Source organism: Scylla paramamosain, chromosome 15 (assembly GCF_035594125.1).
Source record: "Scylla paramamosain isolate STU-SP2022 chromosome 15, ASM3559412v1, whole genome shotgun sequence".
Lineage (NCBI taxonomy): Eukaryota > Metazoa > Arthropoda > Malacostraca > Decapoda > Portunidae > Scylla > Scylla paramamosain.
In genome coordinates, this window is record NC_087165.1 from 1,912,564 (window position 1) to 1,938,913 (window position 26,350).

Below are 26,350 nucleotides of genomic sequence, written 5' to 3' on the forward strand. Positions count from 1 at the left end.
TGTGTGAAAACGATAAAATGCGTAAATAAACACGCTGTTTAAAAAACATTACCATAAACAATTATTATGAGTTTCTTCGCCAAAATGCATTTAAAGTACCCCATATGGATTAACGAAAAGACATTACGAAAAACGTGTATTGTGAGTGTTTTTGTGATTTATCTGTACCAAAAAAGCTCAAATGCATGAATTGCTCTTTATGTGGAAAAAACAGAATATTACCAAAAACGTGTATTTTCAGAGTATTTTCATGTATTTTCATTGTTAAACACCAAAACGCCAAAATACATGAAAAGCATCCAATATGGGAAAAGAAATAACGTATCCAGAAACTTGTTTTCTGAGAGTTTATGAGCGAGTTAGGCACCAAAACGCTAAAAAGCGTGAAAATCATCCTGTATAGGAAACAAATTTTATAAAACAAATTTGAGTGTTTTTGAGTTTTTTTTTTTTTTTTTTCTGAGCTAAAGTACCCTATATACGACAAACGTGTACTATGAGTATTTTTGAGCTTCTGAGGCAGTAAGACGTTTGATTAGCACTCCGTATGGGGAAAAAACATTACGAAAAATGTGCATTTTCAATGTATTTCACATTGATAGGTACCAAAACACCAAAATGCATGCAAAGCATCCTATATGGGAAAAGAAAAGAAATAAAAAAAAAACGTGTCTTTTGAGTGTTTATGACCGATTTAGGCACGAAAACGATACAACTCATATATAACACCCTATATGGGGAAACAAAAACAACTTTATCAACTTTACATAGGAAAACGAAAGAATATTACGATAAACGTGTATTATGAGTGATTTTAATCTTCTTAGATACCAAAACGCTAAAACGCTTGAATAATACTCTATATGGAGAAACAACTTTCCCAAAAACGTGTTTTTAAGTGTATTTCACATTGCTATGTATCAAAACGACAAAATGCCTACAAACAACACTGTATATGGAAAGGAAACGAGATTTCGAAAAACGTGTCTTTTGAGTGTTTCTGGGCCTGCTAGGCACGGAAACGTTAAAAAGTATAGAAATCACCTTATGTGGGTCAGGAAAATAACATTTCCCCCCAAAAAAAGCTTCTATTCGTATTTTTTCTATACGTATTTTATGAGTCTTTTTGAGCTCTTTATTTTACCAAAAACCCGAAAACGCATTAATTCTACTCTATATGAAGAAACAGTACATTACCAAAAACATATATTGTTAGTGTATTTGACATTGTTATGTACCAAAACGCAAAAAATGCACGCAAAGCACCTTATATGTGTGAAGGAAATGAGATTTTCAGAGCAGTGTCTTTTTAGTGTTTATAGGCGTACGAGGCACCAAAACACGAAAAATCATGGAAAACATCCTATTTTGAAAAACAAAACATAACCAAAAATGTCTCTTTCAGTGTTTTTGAGCTTCTTACGCATCAAAACACTAAAACGCATGCAAAACATACTTTATGGATAAACACAAAAGTATGTTGAGTGTTTTTTGGGCATGTTACCTATAAAAGCGCCAAAATACTGGAAAGGAAAGCACATTATGAGAAACATGTATGATGAGTGTTTTTGAGATTCTTAGGTACCAAAACTGTAAAAGGCATGAATTGCACTATGTATGTAAAAACAGAACAACATTACGAAAAACGTGTATTTTGAGTGTATTTCTCATTGTTACGTACCAAAACGATAAAATGCATGAAAAGCACCATATAGAAAGGAAACGAGATTTACAGAAACGTGTTCTTTGAGTGTTTATTACAGGATTGGCACCAAAAAACTAAAAACCATGGAAACAATACATCTTTACAAAAAATGTATCTTTTTGGTGTTTTTGAGCTATTTACGTACCAACACGCTATAACGCATGCAATACTCCTTCTATGGAGAAAGAAAATAGCATTACCAAAAACGAGTATTATGAGTGTTTATCAGCGTTTTACATAAAAAAAACGCCTAAATGAATGGTAAGTATTCTATATGGGGAAACGAAAGATCATTACGAGGAACCTGTACTTATGAGTGTTTTTGAGTTTCTTAGGTACCAAAACTCGAAAACGAATGAATAGCACTCTATATGGAGAAAGACAACAATATTACCAAAAACGTGTATTATTTCACATTGTTAGGTAACAAAAGGCCAAAAATGCACGCAAAGAATCCTATAAGGGAAAGGAAACAAGATTTCCAGAAACATGTCTTGTTAATGTATATGAGCGTGTTAGGCACCAAAACGCTTAAAAAAAAAAAAAGCAAAAGAAAGCACCATATATGAAAGAGCAAAATAACATAACCAAAAATTTTTCTTTTCAGTGTTTTTGAGCGACTTACGTACTAAAACGCTGAAACGCATGTAAAAAAAACCCTTTATGGAGGAAGAGAATAGCATTACCAAAAACAATTATTATGTTTTTTTTTTTTTCAGATTTTTACGCAGAAAAATGCCAAAATGCATCTAAAGCCTCCAGTAGGTGAAAGAAAACAACTTTACCCAAAAATGTCTTCAGTGCTTTTCAGCGTTTCAGGCACCAAAACGCTAAAAAGTATTGAAATCATCCTATAAGGAAATACAAAACAACGTTACGAAAAGTCCTTTTTTTTTCGTATTAAGTACCTAAACGTTAAGACGCATGTACAACACCTTTTATGGAGAAACAGAATAACATTGCCAATAACAGTTTTTTTTTTTTTCTGCTTAATACGTACTAAAACGTAAAAATGTATGGATAATTCTCAATAGGGGGAGACGAAAAGACATAACGAGAACCGAGTATTTTGAGTATTTTTGAGCTTTTGTACCAAACACTAAAATGCATAAATAGTACTCTATATAGAAAAAAGAATAACATTACCAAAAACGTCTCTTTTCAGTGTTTTGAGATACTTACGTAATAAAACGCCAAAACTAATGTAAAACATTGTATGAAAAACAATATAACTAGCAAAAACAAATATTTTAAGTGTTTTTGTGCTTCTTACGTACAAAAACGCCACAATTTATGCAAAGTGTACTATATGTGGAAACGAAACCACATTATGAGAAAACTGTTTTTGCGCTCCATAGGTTCCAGATCACTAAAATGCATATGGAGAAACAGAACATTACCAAAAATTTGTATTATGAGTGCATTTCACATTACTGGGTATCTAAATGCTAAAATGCATACATACATATGTTTAATGACCTCTAAGGGGTGTGATGTTCCCTTGTGGCACACGATAATTACAAATCCTATCACTAGATTAAGAGAAATACAAGTACTGACACTTTTATGATTTTTAATAAATAATGGAAGAATCCGAAATAATAATAATAAAAAGAAAGCAATTCAGAAATACAAAATAAATGGTAGCGTATTCTTCAATTACATAAAAACTACGATGGAGATATTTTCGCGACTACTGAGTTGTGGGGGAGACCAGAGAATAAATAAATAAATAACAAATATATATATATCCAAAAAGTATGTATATACCTGAGGACAGTCTCACACGGTGATCTCGAACCAGGTGGTTTCACTAGTCCCGTGGAGAAAACCAACAAAAAAAAAACGAAAAAAATGCGAATATCTATCCACTCAGAAATAGTTTATCAACAGGAATATCTGAGGGGAATCCAAGAGGGTCTGAGGAGAATCCGAGAGAGACTGGCTTTAGTAAAATTATTGTTAAATAAACACTTACTTAATATTACAGGAATGGAGGGGGAGACTATCAGACTGCATGCTCACCTGAGGAGAATCCGAGAGAGACTGGCTTTGCTTGTGAGGAAATCGGCGGGAAACTAAGGATAAAGGTTTCCAATGGGGAAATTTATTAAGTTATAATTTTGTTTTTAGTGGGGGGGGGGCGACTAGGTTGTGAGTTCAGGGATGAAAAATATGAATAATTAAGTTACTGTTTACTTTATAGTTGTTACTTTAAGAAGTTTAATTCAATGGACTTTTGAAATCAATTGGGGAATTAGTCAAAGTCTGGTATCTCTTCCCGGCTTGCGTAGCAACAGGGGTGACAGGGCAGCGAAGCAAAGAAGACTTATCAGATTCGTCAACCTCATTGGCGCGGCGTAATTATCTGGGATTTGTTTGGGCTGGTTTAAGACCTTATCATTATAGAATTAATTTTATCATATTAAGGGCTCCCCATTCTCTGGGATTAGGTGAAAAATTCGCCTCTATAACCTGGCCAAGCAGGAGAAATTACGTTTATTCACGGGGTAAATTTGTTATAGAAGTGGTCAACACAGTGACGCTGAGAGGGGGGGGGGGAAAAGCAAGGACAAAAGGACACTGAGGAGAGGAGGGGAAGGGGAGGGGTTAGTCACATGGTACTGAGATTCTGGTCACCCCCGCACACTACATGGGCCCTAGCCTAGGAAAAAAAGTAGAAATATACATAATTAATTTCTCAGCACTACACGAGCCTTTCATCCGTTCTAGAATTTTTCACCTCTCTCTTTTCTCCTTACCAAAAAAAATAAAATAACACCTTCACATCCGAGTAATTAGAAACTCCCCTCACCACCACATAACCAAGCCAGGCTGACGAACTGCACGTGATCTCTGTCGGGAAATAACTCTGACATTCTCTCCCATACAATGGCTTGTGGGCCATATCACCACAATGTCCCTTGGAGACATAACTCGGCTCTTTCTCTCATCTCAAGGAAAAAGAAAAGAAATTCCACCCCAACCAGCCTCTTGACCTCCTGTGGTGTGAGGACTTAACCTTAAGTCACTCCGTCACTCTCTGAAACGAGATTCGGCCACCCCAGTACTCGGTTCCTTCCACTCGGACAGTCATTTACTCATCCACACATTCACTCATACCACGAGATACTATACTCGTAGATGATTACGCGAAGCGCTCGCCACGTCCTGAAGTAATCCACCACAGAATGGCCCGAACGGATTGTCGAGTGCAGTAGTAGTCTGCGAATTAAAGTGGTTCCTTATTCCTTCTCAAATTCTTACATCACCTCTCACATAGTACCCATACCCGTCATACCACGATTCATTACAACCAGTCCAGCCAGACCATGCAAAAGTAAGGGGGGGGACTCTATTTACCCCAAGCACTCTGCTCTTTTCTATACCGTCTTTCCAGCGACATTAACATTCCTCAATATAGCGTCTGGGACGGTTACGCACTCTAGGCGGTAACACTTCAGTTTCTATATCAGGTTGGAACACTGTGTCTTGAGCTGCAACTACGTACTCTTCCTCACTGTGAAACTGTTTGATCTTTTCTGCCGCTCTTTGCACCATCTTTCCCGAGAAAGGGTCTTTCACCACATAACCACCGCCTCCTCTTAAAACTTCCACCACCTTATATGGGCCGTCCCAACGAACACACAGTTTCTTACACACTCCTGACTCTGTAGTTTCTCGCTTCACCCACACCAACGCCCCAATGTCTACCTTCTGCTCCTTGCGTTTCCTGTTGGCCGCATTACGGTATTTCCGAGTCATTTTCTCGTGGGTTTCCCGGATCAGCCGGCGGACCACATCCACGTCTTGCTCGTCACCATCAACTGCGGGTAGCCTGGCACCCACCACTCGGGGCGCATGCCGGGAGAAAAACGCGAAGAAAGGTTGTTGGGCGATACTGGTATGGACGGCGGCATTCATAGTGGCCTGACACACAGGGAGTAGGCGAGGCCACCGTAGCGGGTAACCTCGGCACATGGAAGCCAAGATGGATTTGAGCGTGCGATGGAGTCGTTCGGTGATGGCGTTCCCTTGCGGGTGGTAGGGAGTGGTGTAACAGAGGGTGATGAGGTGTTGCTGGCAGAATTGTTGGAAGATCTGGGAGGTGAACTCGCCCCCGTTGTCCAGGACGATGGAGTGAGGAGTCCCGAAGTCGGTAATGTACTGCTGCAGCGCCTCTACAATTCCCTCTGATAGTTTGTTTTTGAGTGGATAGAACTTCACAAATCGGCTAAAGTGATCTACGATAGTCAACACATATCGGTAGCCACCACTGCCTGCAATCATATCCCTCAGGTCTATACCTATCCTATCTAAGGGCTTCTCTACTGAAGGTAATTCTTTACGTACTGGGTTACGCCAAACTTGAGATTACACCAGTAAAACAATTCTTCGGCCTTTTTAATTGTCTTTTTCTGACCCAGGTGGCCAGAAAGCTCATGTGCATGTTTTGTCATTACTCAAGAAAAAAAAAAAATCATAGTTCATTACTATTTCTCCTCCTCTGGTTTTCCTCTTAATCATTGTTATTCATTACTCCTCCTCCACCTCCTTTCTCCTTGCATTATTACTTATTACTCCTATCCTCCTCCTTTCTCCTTCCTATACACAAAGACTCCTGCTCCTCCTCCTCCTCCATTCTCCTTGTATTATTACTTATTACTCCTATCCTCCTTCTTTCTCCTTCCTATACACAAAGACTCCTGCTCCTCCTCCTCCTCCTCCATCCTGAACGTTCTGTGCCTCTCCAATCATCACCTGCTCACCACCATGCACGTGCACGCCCTGCTTTGAATGTCTCGCTTGGCATCATCATCACCTTCAACATTTACAATTATTTCCAGTCTCCACCTCTTTCGGTTAGTCGCGAAATAAATCCCACCGCTGCTCACCAGTTTAATGACCTCTAAGGGGTGTGATGTTCCCTTGTGGCACACGATAATTACAAATCCTATCACTAGATTAAGAGAAATACAAGTACTGACACTTTTATGATTTTTAATAAATAATGGAATAATCCGAAATAATAATAATAAAAAGAAAGCAATTCAGAAATACAAAATAAATGGTAGCGTATTCTTCAATTACATAAAAACTACGATGGAGATATTTTCGCGACTACTGAGTTGTGGGGGAGACCAGAGAATAAATAAATAAATAACAAATATATATATATCCAAAAAGTATGTATATACCTGAGGACAGTCTCACACGGTGATCTCGAACCAAGTGGTTTCACTAGTCCCGTGGAGAAAACCAACAAAAAAAAAACGAAAAAAATGCGAATATCTATCCACTCAGAAATAGTTTATCAACAGGAATATCTGAGGGGAATCCAAGAGGGTCTGAGGAGAATCCGAGAGAGACTGGCTTTAGTAAAATTATTGTTAAATAAACACTTACTTAATATTACAGGAATGGAGGGGGAGACTATCAGACTGCATGCTCACCTGAGGAGAATCCGAGAGAGACTGGCTTTGCTTGTGAGGAAATCGGCGGGAAACTAAGGATAAAGGTTTCCAATGGGGAAATTTATTAAGTTATAATTTTGTTTTTAGTGGGGGGGGGGGCGACTAGGTTGTGAGTTCAGGGATGAAAAATATGAATAATTAAGTTACTGTTTACTTTATAGTTGTTACTTTAAGAAGTTTAATTCAATGGACTTTTGAAATCAATTGGGGAATTAGTCAAAGTCTGGTATCTCTTCCCGGCTTGCGTAGCAACAGGGGTGACAGGGCAGCGAAGCAAAGAAGACTTATCAGATTCGTCAACCTCATTGGCGCGGCGTAATTATCTGGGATTTGTTTGGGCTGGTTTAAGACCTTATCATTATAGAATTAATTTTATCATATTAAGGGCTCCCCATTCTCTGGGATTAGGTGAAAAATTCGCCTCTATAACCTGGCCAAGCAGGAGAAATTACGTTTATTCACGGGGTAAATTTGTTATAGAAGTGGTCAACACAGTGACGCTGAGAGGGGGGGGGGGGAAAGCAAGGACAAAAGGACACTGAGGAGAGGAGGGGAAGGGGAGGGGTTAGTCACATGGTACTGAGATTCTGGTCACCCCCGCACACTACATGGGCCCTAGCCTAGGAAAAAAAGTAGAAATATACATAATTAATTTCTCAGCACTACATATGCATATATGAGTGTCTTTTGTTGTTTTTTGAACGAATTAGGCACCAAAATGCTAAAAAAAAAAAAAAAATGTAAAACACCCTTTATGGAGAAAGAGAATAGCATTAACAAAAGCAACTATTCTGAGTGTTTTGAGCTTGTTACGTAGAAAAACGTCAAAATGCATAGAAAGCACCCTGTATTTGGAAACATTAAGACATTACGAGAAACGTGTGTTATGAATGTTTTTGAGCTTTTTTGTTACCAAAATACGAACGTGCGTTAATACTATTGTATATGTGGACACAGAACAACAAACATTTCCAAAAATTATTTTAGTGTTTTTCACATTATTAGCTAACAAAATACCAAAATGTTTGAAAAGCCTCTTAAATGGGGAAACGAAATGACATTCTATGAAACGTATCTTTTGAGTGTTTTTTTTTTCTGCATGTTAAGCATCAAAACGATTAAAAGCATGGAAAACACATTATAAGTGAATAGAAATAAAAAAAAAACATTACAAAAAAGTGTCTGAGTGTTTTCTTCACAAAAAGCATGTATTATGAACGTTTTTGAGCTTCTTAGCACCAAACGCTAAAACTCATGAATAGCAGTACCAGAAACGTGTATTTTTGATGTATTTCGCATTGTTAGGTACCAAAACGTCAAAATGCATTTGAGGAAACGAAACGAGTTTTCAAGAAAGGTGCCTTTTGCGTGTTTATGAGCATGCTATGCATCAAAACACTTAAAAGCATAGAAGGCACCCTAAATGGGGACACAAAAGAATATTACCAAAAACGTCTCTCTTCAGTGTTTTTGAGCTATTTACGTGCCAAAACGCTAAAAAGCATGCAAAAAATCTTTCATGGAAAAATAAAATAATGTTATTAAAAGCAATCAATATAAGTGTTTTCAGCTTCCTAACTATAAAAACGCCAAATTGCATGCATCGTACCCTATATTGAGAAACGAAAAGACATTACGAGAAACGTGATTTATGAGTGATCTTTTAGCCTCTTATGTACTAAAACACTGAAACTCATGAATAACGATCTATATCGAGAAACAGAACATTACCAAAAACGTATATTTCAAACGTTTTTTGCATTATTAAGTATTAAGCTACCAAAATGCATGCAAAGCTCCCTATAGGGAAACGAAACGTGTCTTTTGAATGTTTTTTTTTTTTTTTTTCAGCGTGGTAGATACCAAAACGCTAAAAACCGACGAAATCACACTATATGGTAATACAAAATAACATTCTGAAAAACGTCTTTTCAGTGTTTTTTTTTAACTTCTTACGTACCAAAACGCAAAACACCCTTTATAGAGAAACAGAATAACTTTAATAAAAACTGGTATTTTGAGTGTTTTCAGTCTTGTTACACACAAAAACGCAAAATGCATGCAAAGCACGGCATATGGGGAAAGTAAACGATATTAACAGAAACGTCCCTTTTCATGTTTTTTTTTTTTTTTTCAGCGTTTTAGGCACTAAAACGACAGCTGGGGGGAGCGTGAAACACTGGCGGAGACGTCTCAGAACACCTAACTTCAAAGAAGCTGTTTTAGCTAGAGATGAGATGTGAAGTTTCCGGTTCAGATCATAGGTAAACGACAGACTGTGGATGTTCAGTGTAGAAGAGGGGGACAGTTGAGTGCCATTGAAGAAGAGGAGATAGTTCTCTGGTAGGTTGTGTCGAGGTGATAGATGGAGGAACTGAGTTTTTGAGGCATTGAACAATACCAAGTTTGCTTTGTCCCAATCAGAAATTTTAGGAAGATCAAAAGTAAGGCGTTCTGTGGCTTTCCTGCGTGAAATGTTTATTTCCTCAAGGGTTGGACGCCTATAAAAAGACATGGAAAAGTACAGGGTAGTATCATCAGCGTATGAATGGATAGGACAAGAAGTTTGGTTTAAGTAATTAATGAATAATGAGAAGAGAGTGGGTGACAGGACAGAACTGTGAGCAATACCACTGTTAATAGATTTAGAAGAAGAACAGTGATCGTCGACCACAGCAGCAATAGAACGGCCAGAGAGGAAACTTGAGATGAAGTTACAGAGAGAATGATAGAAGTCGTAGGAGGGTAGTTTAGAAATCAAAGCTTTGTGCCAAACTCTGTCAAAAGCTTTTGATATATTCAAGGCAACAGCAAAACTTTCACCAAGATCAAGACTTAGCCAAAAGATCACCAGCAGAGCGGACTTGACGGAACCCATACCGGCGATCGATCAGATAGAAGGTTGCGAAGTGTTAGATGTTTAAGAATCTTCCTGTTGAGGATAGATTCAAAAACTTTAGATAGGCAGGAAATTGAAGCAATAGAACGGTAGCCTGAGGGATTAGAGCGGTCACCCTTTTTAAGGAACAGGCTGAATGTAGGCAAACTTCCAGCAAGAAGGAAAGGTAGATGTTGACAGACAGAGCTGAAAGAGTTTGACTAGGCAAGGTGCAAGCACGGAGGCACAGTTTCGGAGAACAATAGGAGGCACCACATAAGGTCCACAAACCTTCCGAGGGTTTAACTTATTAACGCAAAAACGCGTTGATATGGAGAAACACAAAAACATTATCAAAAACAAGTATTTTCAGCGTTTTCACATTGTTAGATACCAAATCGAATACGCATGAAAAAAAAATGACATTACCAGAAACATGTCTATTCAGTGTTTTTGAGCGTTTTTGGCACCGAAACGCTAAAATGCATGAAAAGCATCCAATACTGGAATGCAAAATAACTTTACCAAAAGCGTGTCTTTTAAGATTTTTTGAGCTTTTCACGTACTAGAATGCTAAAACGTTTGCAAAAACTCCATTTATAAAGAAACAGAATAAATAAACATAAAATGTGTATTTTCTTTGTTTTTGAGCTTACATACAAAAAAAAAAAAAACCCAAAATGCATGCAAAGAACCCTAAATGGGAAATGAAACGATATTACAAGAGTGTTTTCCACATCGTTAGGTACGAAAACGCCAAAATGCATGGAAAGCAACTTATATGGGAAAACTAACGATATTATTACAAGAAATATATACTATAAGTGTATTCGAGCTCCATAGCTACCAAAACGCGTGAATAGCAATCTATATTGAGAAAAAGAACATTACCAAAATCTTCTGTTTTAAGTAATTTTTACATTGTTAAGTACTAAAACGCCAAAATGCATTGAAAGCACTATATATATATATATATATATATATATATATATATATATATATATATATATATATATATATATATATATATATATATATATATATATATATATATATATATATATATATATATATATATATATATATGGAAACGAAGTGAAATTGTCAGATACATGTATTTTGAGTGATTTTGATCGCGTTAGGCACCAGAACGTTTAAAAGTATGGAAAGTTCCTTTTAGGGGATTACAAAACATTTCCAAAAACGTGTCTTTTGAGTGCTTCCTTCAACCAAAAAACTAAAACGCATCCAAAACAAACAGCACAATAACATTATAAAAACCGAGTATTTTGAGTGTTTTTGAGTTTCATACGTACAAAAACGCCAAAATGGATACAAACTACCCTATTTTGTGAAAAGAAAGGGTCTTACAAACAACGTGTATAACGAATGTTTTTGAGCTTCTTAGGTACCAAAACACTAAAACGTGTGGAAAGCACTTTATATGGAGAAAAGAACAACATTACCAAAACGTGTATTTTTAAGTATTTTTGATCTTGTTAGGTACAAAAACTCAAAATGCATGCAAAGTACCTATAATGATGAAAGAAAATGATATTATCAAAAAACATGAATTATGAGTATTTTTTCACATTTATATGTACCAAAAGGCAAAAACGCTCGAATTACACTCCATATGGACAAATAAAAAAAATATTACAAATAACATGTATTTTCAGTTTTTCACATTGTTAAGGAGCCAAAACACCAAAATGCATGCAAAGCACTTTATATGAAGAAAAGATACAACATTACCAGAAAATTGTCTTTTCATTGTTTTTGAGTGTTTTAGGTACCAAAACGAGCAAGTCTATGGAAATCACTTTATATTGGAATGCAAAAGAACGTGTCTTTTAAGTGTTTAAGAACTTCTTATGTGCGAAAACTCTAAACCGCATGAAAACAAGATTTACGAAGAAATAGTATTACATTACCAAAAATGTCTATTTTGAGTTTATTAAGCCTTCAAGGTACAGAAAGAGCGAAATGAATGTACATGGTGAAACAAGAGGATAATGCCAGAAACATGCCATTTCAGTGTTTATCACAATTTTAGGGACCAAAACGCTAAAATATGTGTAAGGTTACCTGTATTGAAATACCAAATATTAATAAACATGAACATGACTTTTGCGCGTTTTTGGAGCACTTTATATGGAGAAACAGAACAATATTACCAAAAATGCCTGTTTTGATTGTCTTTACAATGTTAGGTATCAAAACACCAAAATGCCTGCAAATGACCCTATATGGGGAAACAAAAGGAGATTACGAAAAATGTCTGTTATTAGTGTTTTTGAGCTTCTTAGGTAAGAAAACTCTAAAACGCGTGAATATCACTCTCTATAAAAAAAAAAACACTATTAGTTTTTTTTTTTTTTTTACATTGTAGATACCAATACGCGAAAATTCATGCAAGGCACTATATATGGGAAAATGAGACGACATTACCAGAAACGTGTGTTTTCAGTTTTTTTGAACGGGCTAGTCACCAAAACGCTAAAATACATGGAAAGCAGCCTATACAGGAATAAATAAAAAAAAAAAAATAACGTGTCTTTTGAGTGTTTTGAACTTCCTATGTACCAAAACGCTAAAACGTATGCAAAACATATTTTATGGAAAAACAAAATTACATTACCAAAATCGTATATTTTTCGTGTTTTTCAACTTGTTACGCACAAAAACGACAAAATGCATGAAAGGCAGATGGTTTAAAGAAATAGAACAACGTTAGGAAAAACGTGTATTATGAGTGTGTTTGAGCTCGTTAGATACTAAAATGCCAAAATGCATGCAAGACATCCAATATGGACACTTCATGAGAAACGTGTATAATGTTTTTTTTTTTTTTTTTAGCTGCTTAATTATCAAAAAGCAAAAACGCGTGAAATGTACTCAGTATGGAAAAAAGAGAATAATATTATCAAAAACTTGTAGTTTGAGTTTTTTATTTACACTATTAGTTACAACTACTCCAAAATGCATGGAAAGCTCTCTATATGGAGAAACAAAACGAAATTAACAGAAACGTGTCTTTTGTTTTTTTTTTAAGTATTTTTGCCTCTAAAACGCTAAAATGCTTGGAAATCACTCTTTGTTGAAAAACAAAACATTTAATTTTTACATTAAGTACCAAAATGCCAAAATGCAAGCAAACCACCTTTCATTTTTTTTTTTTTTACGTAGGAGGGACACTGGCCAAGGGCAACAAAAATCCAAAAAAAAAAAAAAAAAAAAAGTCCACTGAGGTGCCAGTCCCAGAAAGGGATCCATAGCGGTAGTCAAAAATTGAAGGATAAGTGTCTTGAAACCTCCCTCTTGAAGGAATTCAAGTCAAAGGAAGTGGAAATACAGAAGCAGGCAAGGAGTTCCAGAGTTTACCAGAGAAAGGGACGAATGATTGAGAATACCGGTTAACTCTTGCTTTAGAGAGGTGGACAGAATAGGGATGAGAGAAAGAAGAAAGTCTTGTGCAGTGAGGCCGCGGGAGGAGGGGAGGCATGCACTTAGCAAGATTAGAAGAGCAGTTAGCATGAAAATATCGGTAGAAGACAGCTAGAGATGCAACATTACGGCGATGAGAGACAGGCTGAAGACAGTCAGTTAGAGGAGAGGAGTTCATGAGACGAAAAACTTTAGATTTCACGCTTTCTAGAAGAGTGGTATGAGTGGAACCCCACCAGACATGTCAAGCATACTCCATATATGGACGGATAAGGCCCTTGTACAGAGTTAGCTGCTGGGAGGATGAGAAAAACTGGCGGAGACGTGTCAAACCACCCAACTTCATAGAAGCTGTTTTAGCTAGAGATGAGATGTGAAGTTTCCAGTTCAGATTATAAGTAAAGGACAGACCGAGGATGTTCAGTGTAGAAGAGGTTGAGTGTCATTGAAGTTGAGAGGATAGTTGTCTGGAAGGTTATGTCGAGTTGATAGATGGAGGAATTGAGTTTTTGAGGCATTGAACAATACCAAGTTTGCTCTGCCCCAATCAGAAATTTTAGAAAGATCAAAAGTCAAGCGTTCTGTGGCTTCCCTGCGTGATATGTTTACCTCCTGAAGGGTTGGACGTCTATGAAAAGACGTGGAAAAGTACAGGGTGGTATCATCAGCGTAGGAGTGGATAGGACAAGAAGTTTGGTTTAGAAGATGATTAATGAATAATAAGAAGAGAGTGGGTGACAGGACAGAACCCTGAGGAACACCACTGTTAATAGATTTAGGAGAAGAACAGTGAACAGCAGCAATAGAACGGTCAGAAAAGAACCTTGAGATGAAGTTACAGAGAGAAGGATAGAAGCCGTAGGAGGATAGTTTGGTAATCAAAGCTTTGTGCCAGACTCTATCAAAAGCTTTTGATACGTCCAAGGTAACAGCAAAAGTTTCACCAAAATCTCTAAACGAGGATGACCTCAGTAAGAAAAGCCAGATGATCACCAGTAGAGCGGCCTTGACGGAACCCATACTGGTGATCAGATAGAAGGTTGTGAAGTGATAGATGTTTAAGAATTTTCCTGTTGAGGATATATTAAAAAACTTTGGATAGGCAGGAATTCAAAGCAATAGGACGGTAGTCTGAGGGATTAGAACGATCACACTTTTTAGGTCCAGGGTGAATGTAGGCAAACTTCCAGCAATAAGGGAAGGTAGATGTTGACAGACAGAACTGAAAAAGTTTGACTAGGCAAGGTGCAAGCACGGAGGCACAGTTTCGGAGAACAATAGGAGGGACCCCATTAGGTCCATAAGCCTTCCGAGGGTTTAGGCCAGCGAGGGCATGGAAAACATCATTACGAAGAATTTTAATATGTAGCATGAAGTAATCAGAGGGTGGAGGAGAGGGAGGAAGAAGCCCTGAATCGTCCAAGGTAGAGTTTTTTACCAAAGGTTTGAGCAAAGAGTTCAGCTTTAGAAATAGATGTGATACCAGTGGTGCCATCTGGTTGAAATAAAGGAGGGAAAGAAGAAGCAAAGTTATTGAAGATATTTTTGGCTAGATGCCAGAAGTCACGAGGGGAGTTAGATCTTGAAAGATTTTGACACTTTCTGTTAATGAAGAAGTTTTAGGCTAGATGGAGAACAGACTTGTCATGGTTCCGGGCAGAAATATAAAGTGCATGAAATGATCCATCTGGTGATGGAAGGCTTAAGTATTTTTTTGTGGGCCACCTCTCTATCATGTATAGCACGAGAACAAGCTGTGTTAAACCAAGGTTTAGAAGGTTTAGGTCGAGAAAAAGAGTGAGGAATGTATGCCTCCATGCCAGACAATATCACCTCTGTTATACGCTCAGCACACAAAGACGGGTCTCTGACACGGAAGCAGTAGTCATTCCAGGGAAAATCAACAAAATACCTCCTCAGGTCCCCCCAACTAGCAGAGGCAAAACGCCAGAGGCACCTTCGCCTAGGGGGATCCAGAGGAGGGATTTGAGCGATAGGACAAGAAACAGATAGGATATTCTGGTCGGAGGAGACCAACGGAGAAGAGAGGGTGACAGCATTAGCATAAGGATTAGAGGTCAGGAAAAGGTCAAGAATGTTGGGTGTATCTCCAAGACGGTCAGGATTACGAGTAGGGTGTTGCACCAATTGCTCTAGGCCGTGAAGGATAGCAAAGTTGAAGGCTAGTTCACCAGGATGGTCAGTGAAGGGAGAGGGAAGCTAAAGCTGGTGGTGAACATCGAAGTCTCCAAGAATGGAGATCTCTGCAAAAGGCAAGAGAGTCAGAGTGTGCTCCACTTTGGAAGTTAAAGTTAAGTAGTCAAAGAATTTCTTATAGTCAGAGGAGTTAGGTGAGAGATATACAGCACAGATGAATTTAGTTTGAGAGTAACTCTGTAGTCGTAGCCAGATGGTGGAAAACTCAGAAGATTCAAGAGTATGGGCACAAGAGCAGGTTAAATCGTTGCGCACATAAACGCAATATCCAGCTTTGGATCAAAAATGAGAATAAAGAAAGTAGGAGGGAACAGAAAAGGGGCTACTGTGAGTAGCCTCAGAAACCTGAGTTTCAGTGAGGAAAAGAGGATGAGGTTTAGAAGAGGAGAGGTGGTGTTCTACAGATTGAAAATTAGATCTTAGACCAAGAATGTTGCAGAAGTTAATGAAGAAAAAGTTGAAGGGGGTGTCAAGACACTTAGGGTCGTCCTCAGAAGGGCAGTTCGACCAGGGGACATTTGTGGTCCCCTCCCCAGATGGGGACTCCGAGGCTGGTGTAGGAGTCGCCATGAATTTTGAAATTTTGAGTGAAGGGTATGTGTGTTATTAGGTGCTTGCAGTTTTGTGTGGAGGAAGAGAGCTGTCTTTAGAGGGCAGGCTGTGACTGCCCCCTTGTGTTGTGAAACACAAAGGGAAACGCTGAGTGAGATCACAGCTGGGTTTAATGATAAGTTCACAGCATCCCCTGATCCAGTGCTTTAGACCTCAATGGGAGTAATTATCGTTTCGGGAGGTACCTACTGCCTCCTCCTCAATTGGGAACCTTAGACATTATGAAAAGTGTGTATAATGAACATTTTCACGCTTTTTAGGTAACAAAACGCAAAAACGGGAAAATAGAGCTCTATAGAGAAACAGATCAAAATTACCAAAAACAAGTATATTGAGATTGTTAGTTACCAAAACGACAAAAAAAAATGCATGCAAACAACCTTATATAGAGAAAAGAAACAACTTTTCCAAAAGCGTATCTCTTCAGTACTTATGAGCTTGCTAGGCACCAAACGCTGAAAAAAAAAAAAAAACAGATAAAGCACACTATATGGGAAAACAAAATATTATTAAAAAAACGTCTTTTTTCACAGTTTTGAGCTACTTACGGGACAAAACGATAAAATATATGCAAAACACTCGTTACAGAAAACAGAATAACTACAAAAAACAAGATTTTTGAAAGTTTTGAGTTTGTTACATACAAAAACGCCTATATGCATGCAAAATACTTTATACGGGAAAACGAAAAGACATTACGAGAACATTCTGAGTTTTTATGAGTGTGTTAGGCACCAAAACATTACGATAAACTTAATTATTTTCCAGCTTCTTAGGTACCAAAACGCTAAAAAGAATGAATAGCACTCCTTATGGAGAAACAGAATAACATTACCAAAAACGTTTATTTTAGTATATTTCACATTCTTAGTACCAAAACACCAAAATGAATACAAAGCACCCCATAAGGGGAAAAGAAACGGCACTTTCAGAAACGTATCTTTTGAGTGTTTATGAACGAGATACTCACCAAAACGCTAAAAAGCATGGAAATCAACCTTTAGGGGGATAGAAAGCAAATTTACCTAAAATGTGTCTTTGAAATGTTATTCAGCTATTTACCTACCTATCGCTAAAACGCAGGAAGAACACCTTTTCTATGGAGAAAAATAACAATATTACCAAAAACAAATATTTTGAGTGTTTTTGAATTTCTAATGTACAGAAGCGACAAAAAAAAAACTGTATAGGGGAACGAAAGAACATTACGAAATAAGTGTATTATAAGAGTTTTGGAGCTTCTTAAGTACCAAAACTCGAAAACGCATGAATGGCACTCTATATAAAGAAACAGAACATTATAAAAAACGTGTATTTTTAGGGTATTTAACACTGTTATGTATGAAAAGCCAACAGGAATGCAAAGATATGGGCATAGGAAACGAAATTTCCATAAACGTGTTTTATAAGTGTTTTTGAGAGTGATAGGCACCAAAACGTTAAAAAGCATGGAAAGCTCCGTATTTGGAAAATAAAAAAAATAAAAAAATGAATGAATATATATATATATATATATATATATATATATATATATATATATATATATATATATATATATATATATATATATATATATATATATATATATATATATATATATATATATATATATATATAATGTCTTTTCAGTGTTCTAGAGCGACTTCCATACCAAAACGCCAAAACGTATTCAAAGCACCTTTTATGAAGGAACATAATAGCATTACCAAAACCAAGACATTTAGACAAACTTGTATTGTGAGTGTTTTTGAGCCTCTTTGGTATCAAAACGCCAAAAAGCACGAATAGCACCTACCCAGAGAAACAAAACAACATTACCAAAAACGTGTATTTCGGGGGTTTTCACAATGTTAGGTACCAAAACGCCAAGATCAATGCAAAGCCTCCTGTTTGAGGAAACAAATCGATATCACCAGAAAAGTGTCTTTTGAGTGTTTATAAGCGTTAGGCAGCAAAATGCTAAAAAGCATGGCCATTACGAAAAACTTCTGTTATCAGTGTTTTTGAGCTTCTTAGGTACGAAAACTTTAAAACGCGTGGATAGCACTCTATATGGGAAAAAAAAATATATATATATATATATATTACAAAAAACATTTATTATTAGTTTATATATATATATATATATATATATATATATATATATATATATATATATATATATATATATATATATATATATATATATATATATATATATATATATATATATATATATTAAGATAGCTATACGCGAAAAATCATGCAACGCACTCTATATGGGGAAATGAAACGACATTACCAGAAACGTACGTTTTCATTGTTCTCAGTGCGTTTGTCACCAAAACGCTAGAATACATGGAAAGCAGCCTAAACTTGAATAAAAAAAAATAAAAAATAAAGTACCGAAAACGTGTCTTTTGAGTGTTTTGCACTCCCTATGTACCAAACCGCTAAAACTTTGCAAAACATACTTTATGGAAAACAGAATTACATTACCAAAAACGTATATCTTTTTTCGTGTTTTTTAGGTTGTTACGCACAAAAACGTCAAAATACAAGCATAATACCTTATATGCGAAACAAACAGCTATAAAAAATAAATTAATATTTAGTTTTTTGAGCCTTTTAGGTTTCAAAACACTAAAACCCCTGAAAAGCACTCTAGAGAAACAGAACATCAGCAAAAAAAACGTGTGTTTTAAGTGTTTTGTTTGGTACTAAAAAGGACAAAATACATGAAAAGCAGATGATTTAAAGAAATAAAACAACGTTAGGAAAAGCGTGTATTAAAAGTGTGTTTGGGCTCGTTAGATACTAAAATGCCAAAATGCATGTAAGACATCCTATATGGGGAAAAGAAAACGCTTCATGAGAAACGTGTATAATGTGCTTTTTCTTCTTAAGCTTCTTAATTATCAAAAAGCAAAAACACGTGAAATGTACACAATATGGAAAAACAGAATAACATTACCATAAACTTGTAGTTTGAGTTTTTTGTTTACATTATTAGCTACAATTATTCCAAAATGCATGGAAAGCTCTCTATATGGAGATACGAAACGACATTAACAGAAACGTGTCTTTTCATTTTTTTTTTTTTTTGAGTGTTATTGCTTCCAAAATCCTAAAATGCATGAAAATCACTCTATTTTGAAAACAAAAACATTACCAAAAACATATCTTCAGTATTTTTGTGCTTCTTACGTACTAAAACGCTAAAACGTATCATAAACACTCTTGATTGAGAAACAGAATAACATTACCAAAAACGTGTATTATCAATGTTTTGGAGCTGTTTACGTAAAAAAAATGCGAAAATGGATGCAAATTACCCTATTTGGGAAAAGAAACGATATTACGAGAAACGTGTATTATGAGTGTTTCTTAGTCTCTTAGATACCTTAGATACCTTAGATAACCTTAAACGTATGAATAGCATTTTATATGGAGAAACAGAAAAACATCACCAAAAATTCAGTTTTATGTTTTTTTTTATTTTTTATATTAGGTACCAAAATGCCAAAATGCAAGCAAACCACCTTACATTGGGAAACTTAGAAGTTATGAGAAGTTTGTATAATGAATATTTTCAAGCTTTTTAGGTAACAAAACGCAGAAACGGGAGAATAGAACTCTATATGGAGAAACAGATTACCAAAAACATTACCAAAAACATATTGACAGTATCTCACATTGTTAGGTACCAAAACGACAATACGCATGGAAACAATCTTATATGGGGAGAAGAGACAACATTTCCGAAAACATGTCTCTTTAGTGCTTATGGGCTTGCTAGGCACCAAAACGCTGAAAAAAAAAGGAACCCTATATGGGAAAACAAAACATTATAAAAGAAACGTCTGTTTTCACAGTCCTGAGCAACTTGCCTGAAAAAACGATAAAATGCATGGAAAACACTCGTTACAGAAAACAGAATAACTACAAATAACAAGGATTTTGAAAGTTTTGAGTTTGTTACATACAAAATCGCCAAAATGCATGCAAAGTACTTTGTACGGGGAAACGAAAAGACATTTCGAGAAAGGTGTATTATGAGTATTTTCGAGCTTCTTATGTTTCAGAATGATAAAATGCATGCATAGCACTCTATATAAAGAAAAAGAAAAAACGTTACCGAAAAAACAATATTTTAAAGCATTTCACAGTGTTAGATGCCATAACGCCAAAATACATTCAAAGCACAGTTTATTGGGAAAGAAAACAACATTTCCAGACATTCTGTGTTTTTATGAGTGTTAGGCACCAAAACATTACGATAAACATAATTGTTTTCCAGGTTCTTATGTACCAAAACGCTAAAAAGAATGAATAACACTATTTATGGAGAAACAGAATAACATTACCAAAAAACGTTTATTTTTAGTATATTTCACATTCTTAGGTACCAAAACGCCAAATTGAATACAAAGCACCCTATAAGGGGAAAAGAAACGGCACTTTCAGAAACGTATCTTTTGAGTGTTTATGAACGAGTTAGGCACCAAAACGCTAAAAAGGATGGAAAGAGACACTTAGGGGGAGAGAAAGCAACTTTACTTAAAATGTGTCTTTTAAATGTTTTTTTTTTTTTTTTTTCAGCTACCTACATACCAAAACGCTAAAACGCAGACAGAACACCTTTTTATGGAACTAAACCCCAAAATCCATGTAAAACCGATAGTATAGGGAAAGGAAGCGACATTATAAGAAACATTTGGGAAAACAAAACAACCTTACCTTTTCAGTGGTTTTTGGCTACTTCCGTACCGAAAACACATGTAAAACACCATTTATGGAGAAAAAGAATAACATTAACAAAAACTATTATTTTGATTGTTTTTGAGGCTGTCACGTAGAAAAAACGCCAAAATGCATGGTAAGTACCCTACAGGAGGGGAAACAAACGAACATTACTACAAACGCTTCTTATGTACTAAAACGCTTAAACACATGAATAGCACTTTATATGGATATACAAAACAAACAAAACAAAAGAAGTGTATATTGAGTGTTTTTCATATTGTTAGGTACCAAAATCGCAAAAAAATGCATGCAAAGCCACTGTATGGTGAAACCAAAAGACATTATAAGAAACGAGTATTTTGACTTTTTATTTGACCGTCTTAAGCAACAAAACGTTGAAAAGCATGGAACTCATCCTATATGAAAGTACAAAACAACATTACGAAAAACGTATCTTTTGAGTGATTTTGAACTTATTACATACCAAAACGCTAAAACACATGTAAAACACACTTTCTGGAGAAGAAAAAAATAACAAGACCAAAAACAAGTATTTTGAGTGTTTTTGACATTCTTACATAGAAAAACGACAAAATATATCGGGAAACGAAAATACATTACAAGAAACGTGTATTATATGTGTTTTTTAGCTTTTTCGGTACCAAAAAGTTTAAACGCGTTAATACCTCTTTATATGGAGAAACAACAACATTACTAAAAACGTGTAATTTATATGTTTTTTCACATTGTTAGGTGCCAAAACAGCAAAATGCATAGAAAAGACTCATTTGAGAAACAAAACGACATTCCAAGATAAGTTTACTTTGAGTTTTTGTGCATGTTAGGCAACAAAACGCTAAAAAGCATAGAAATCAACCTATATTCAAATACAAAACGACCATACAAAAAAAAAAGTGTCTTCGTATCAGAAACGTGGATTTTGAGAGTTTTTGAGCTTGTTAAGTAAAAAATGGAAAAAATGCATACAAACTACTCTATATGGGGAAACGAAAAGACATTACGTAAACTGTCTATTATGGGAGATTTTAAACTTCTTAAATGCTAAAACGCATGATTAGCATTTTGTATCAAGAAACAACATTACCAAAAACGTATATTTTTTTTTTATTATTTTTCACATTCTTCTTCTTCTTCACACGACTTTAATCCCACTGTATTGCAGTTTCAGCCGCTCGAGTTATCCTTCTCCATCTGTTTATATCCATTGCATCATCTTCTTGCACTCCCAGCTTGTTCATATCACTCCTTATTACGTCTCTCCATCTTATTCTCTGTCTCCCAACCCTCCTTCTCCCCCTAACCTCCACCATCAGTACCTTCCTCATTGGTTCATCCTCTTCGCTCCTTATCACGTGTCCAAAATATCTAATATTTTTCACATTATTAGGTACCAAACCGCAAAAATGCTTTCAAAGCCAACTACATAGGGAAACGAAACGACATTACCAGCAACATGTCTTTTCTTCTTTGTTTTTTGTTTTTTTTTTTAACGTGGTAAACACCAAAATACTGCAAAAAAAAAAAAAAAACATGGAAATCACCCTATATAAGAATAAAAAACAACGTTACGAAAAACATATCTTTTGAATGTTTTTGTACTTATTATGTACCAAAAAAGGCCACCATATAGGGAAACGAAATGACATAAACAGAAAAGTGTCTTTTGAGTGTTTTTGGGCGTGAAAGGCATCAAAATGCTAAAAAAAACATGGAAAGAACCCTATATGGGAATACAAAACATCCTTACAAAAAACGTGTTCTCTGAGTGTTTTTTGAACTTATATACCAAAACGCTAAAACGCATGCAAAAAAAAAAAAACTCTATGGAAGGAGAGAAGAACATCACCAAAAAGAAAGATTTTGAGTGTTTTGAGCTCATTGCATATAAAAACCCCAAAATAACCTATATGGGTAAACGAACAGACATTACGAGAATTGTGCATTATGACGACATTACCAAAAAATGTTTCTTTTTAGGTGTTTTTGAGAGTGGTACGCACCAAAATGCTATAAAGAATAAAGTTCAACATACAAGGTAATACAAAGTATCATTATGAAAAACGTGTCTTTTGAGTGTTTTTATTTTTATTTCTTGCGTACCAAAACGCTAAAACGCATGCAAAAAACCACTTTATAGAGAAACAGAATAACATTACTAAAAACAAGTATGTTGAGGGTTATTTGTGATTTTTACGTACAAAAACGCCAAAATGCATTGAAAGTACCCTGTGTAGGTAAACAAAAGAACATTACGAGAGACATGATTTTTTTTTTTTTTTCAGGAGCGGAGAAAAATAGCACTAGCAGAAAGGTGTATTTTGAGTGTATTTATCAATATTAGGTACAAAACACCAAAATGGATACAAAGCACCCTATATAGGAAAAGGATACGAAATTGTCAGAAACGTATCTTTTAAGTGTTTATGAGCGTGCTTGGAACCAAAACCTTCAGGGAAACAGTATTTAGGAAAACAAAACATCATTACCAAGAACGTCTCTTTTCAGTGTTTCTTTTTTAGGTCTTCACGTATCAAAATGCTAAACGCATGGAAAAAAAAAAAGAGAGAGAGAGAGAAACAGTATAACCTTACCAAAAAACGAGTATTTTGAGTGATTGGAACTTATTACGTAGAAAAATGCAAAAATGCATGCAAAGTACTGTATATAGGGAAACTAAAACACAACCAGAGACGTCTATTTTATTATTTTTTTTTAAGCTTCTTTGTAACTAAAAGCGTAAAAGCGTTCATAGCACACCGCTTGGAGAAACAGAAGAACATTACCAGAAAATACATTATAAGACATGTGTATTTTGAGAGTTTTTGAACTCTGGAGCGCTCTGGAGAAAGGAGACACTCTGGAGAAACATTGCCAGAAACATACATTTTGATATTTTTTTTTTTTTTTTTTTTTACATTGTTAGGTACCAAATCTCCAAAATGCAAACACAGCCCCTGATATGGGGAAACGAAACGACATTACATAAAACGTATCTTTTTATGTGTTTTTTCTGCATGTTAGGCACGTAAACGCTAAAAAAAAAGTACCATATATATATATATATATATATATATATATATATATATATATATATATATATATATATATATATATATATATATATATATATATATATATATATATATATATGGGAATAGAAAACATTACTATTGAGTGTTTCTTAGCTTACTTACTTAAAAACGTTAATACACATGCAAAATATCCTTTATGGAGAAACCGAATAACATTACAGGTCAACATTACCAAAAAACGCGTATTTTGAGTGTATTTCTCATTGCTAAGAACCATAACGCCAAAATGCAGGCAAAGCGCCCTATATTTGGAAAAAGAAGCGAGATTACGAGAAACGTGTCTTTTTTGGTATTTTTGAGCGTGGTAGGTACCATAATGCTGAAAAGTATGGAAAGCAACCTATATGGTAAAACAAAATAAAATTACCATAAAAAATGTCTTTTAACAGTTTTGAGCTACTTACGTACCAAAACGATAAAATGCTTGTAAAACACACTTTATGCAGAAACAGAAAGCATTACCAAAAACAAGTATTTAAGTTTTTTTTTTTTTTTATATAAAAAAAAACTCATGTAATACACGAAAAAAGAGTATTATGAGAGTTTTTGAGCTTCTTAGGTATCAAAAAGCTAAATCACATAAAAAGCACTCTATATAGAGAAAAAAGAAAAACATTACCATCAACGTGTATTTTGAGTGTTTTCACATTGTTAGGTACCAAAACGCCAAAATGCATGCAAAACAACCTATATGGGGAAAAAGAAGCGATATTTCCAAAAACGTTACATTTATGAGCTTGTTAGGAAAGAAAAAGGTAAAAATCATGAAAACGTCCTATGTGAGGAAAAAGAAAATACCAAAAACGTCTTTTGAGTTTTTTTTTTTTTTTTTACAGCTACTTATATACCAAACGCTAAAAACATGGAATACACTTTTTTTTTTTTTTGAGAAACACAACAACATTATCAGAAACAAGTATTTTGAATGTTTTTGAGCCTGTTACTTATAAAAATATCAAAGTGCATGGAAAGTACCTTATATGAGGAAACGAAAGGACATTACGAGAAAAGGGTATTATGAGTATTTTTGAGCATCTTAAAAATAAAATGCTAAAATACCCGAATAGCACTTACGAAAATCGTGTTTTTTTTTTTTTCAGTGTTTTTACATTGTTAGGTACCAAAACTCAAAATGCATGCAGAGCCTCCCATATCAGGAAACCAAACGACATTACCAGAAACGTATCTTTTGAATGTTTTTGAGTGTGTTAGGCACCTAAATACTGAAAAGCAAGGAAATCACTCTATATGAAAGACATATTACGAAAAACGTTTCTTTTCATTGTCTTGAATTTCTTACGTACCAAAACACTAATACATAACCAAAACACCCTTTATGGCTAAACAGAATAGCATTACCAAAATTAAGTATTCTGAGTATTTTTTTTTTTATCTTATTACGTTGAAAAAGGCCAAAATAGATGCAAATTCCCTTACATGGGGAAATGAAAAGAATGCAAGAAACGTGTATTATAAGCGTTTTTGTGATTCTTGGTTACCAAAACGCGAAATTTCATTAATAAATGGAAAAACAGAAAAAACATTCCCAGAAATTTTTATTTTGAGTGTTTTTCATATTGAAAGGTACCAAAACGCAAAAATGCATTGAAAGCCCCTTATATGGGAAACGAAACGACATTTTAAGAAACGTATCTTTTGATACGGTTTTGCATGTTAGGCACTAAAACGCTAAAAAGCATAGAAAACACCATATATGGGAATGGAAAAAAAAAAAATACCAAAAATGTGTCTTTTAAATGTTTTTCAGCTTCTTACGTACACAAACGATGAAATGCAGGGAAACACCCTTTTTCGAGAAAAAAAGAATAATAATATTACGAAAAACAAGTATTTTGATTGTTATTTAGCTTTTTTACGTACAAAAACACCAAAATGCATGCAAAACACAGTAGAGAAGGAAACGAAAGGACATTATTGGAGCCGAATATTATGAGGGCTTTTGAGCTTCTTTTCAAAACGCTAACAGATCAACATGACCAAATACGTGTGTTTTAGTGTTTTCACATGGTTAGGTACCAAATCGACACAATGAATGGAAAGTTTCCTATATGGGGAAAAGAAATGACTTTACCAGAAATCTGCATTTTGAGTTTTCTTTTTTTTTTTGTGTGTATGTGTGCGCTAGGCACCAAAACGCTAAATATCATAGAAAGTACCC